General features: G+C 37.3%; 1 pseudogene; it reads right to left on the reverse strand.

The window, feature by feature from the left end:
- Positions 1-564: 564 nt before the first annotated feature.
- Positions 565-906, reverse strand: LOC124895322 (annotated as a pseudogene).
- Positions 907-1,156: the final 250 nt, after the last annotated feature.

Genomic DNA, 1,156 nt, shown 5'->3' on the forward strand with positions numbered 1-1,156 from the left:
CATTGTCAAAGTTTAAGGTCAAAGTTATAATTTGGTGTCAAGTTTAGGATCATTATGCCTTTTATTTTCTCATGACATCTTGCATTCTCTGTCGTTTTAAAAGATTGTAAAGATTGCTTTTCGAGAAATGCTCGTTCATCCACATTTAATCGAAGCCTATATCTAACAGAAGGCTGTAACACAATATTTTTATGGTCATGACAAAGAAGGAACCTTACAACAACATGTCCGTCTGAAAGGGTAGAGTGCACACGGACCATACCGCTACCTCAGAGGTAGAGAGACTGTTTCGGTTAGATCCTCGGCAAGAAAAAATCCAAAGTATGAACCTTGTGAAAGACATATTATCTGGCTCCAGTTACTCATCCAAATCCTCATATGGGAAGTTCAGAATTTCTACTTTTTGATCAATGTGTAAGAGTATTCCAATACTCAAGAGACTGAGTTGCCAAACCATACAAATTCGGGAAGTTGGGGAAAGAAAACATTACACATTCCGTAAAAATAAGCATGAAATGATTTGTGTTTTAGTTTAAGAGCATAAGAGTATAGGAAATAAAATAATCATTCCACCATGCGATTTTCCTCCGACTGCTTTTGTGGAACCGGGACCTTGGCAGGCAGTGTAAGTGATGGCTCTTTTGTTTAGTGCAGCAGGAGCTTTGACTATGTGAATGCTCTGTTCGAGATCCTTCATTGCTTCTCTCTGCTCCTTGGCTTTCTTTCCTTTCATCCTGTATGGTTTGTCGAGTAATGTTAATAGCAAGAAAAGCCACATGATAAATAAAAAGTAATGGAAATTAGTGAAGCACGGTCTAAGGAACCTCTTAGCAATCTCTCTTCTCCCTATCGACTCTGATTTTATCAATTTTCTTGATGGCCTTCAAAGTGTTCTCAGTTACGTTCCTGGCATGTCTCAGTTACATTCAAATTTGGAGTCATAGCTAATGCAAATAACAAATAACAGACTCACTGTTAACCAGTCATGTTAAAGAATAAAGGCATGTAGGATCATCTAATGCACTTCTAATCACTGTTTCATTTTTGAAAGAGTACTTTGGTCTCTTTCATATATAAAATGTATTTACTTTGGTCTTTAAGGCCTATATTGGTTACTCCAAACTTGAGCACTTCTAACTGCAGTTCCTGATGTATG

This window comes from Capsicum annuum, unplaced genomic scaffold (genome assembly GCF_002878395.1).
Source record: "Capsicum annuum cultivar UCD-10X-F1 unplaced genomic scaffold, UCD10Xv1.1 ctg81318, whole genome shotgun sequence".
In the NCBI taxonomy this organism is placed as follows: Eukaryota; Viridiplantae; Streptophyta; class Magnoliopsida; order Solanales; family Solanaceae; genus Capsicum; species Capsicum annuum.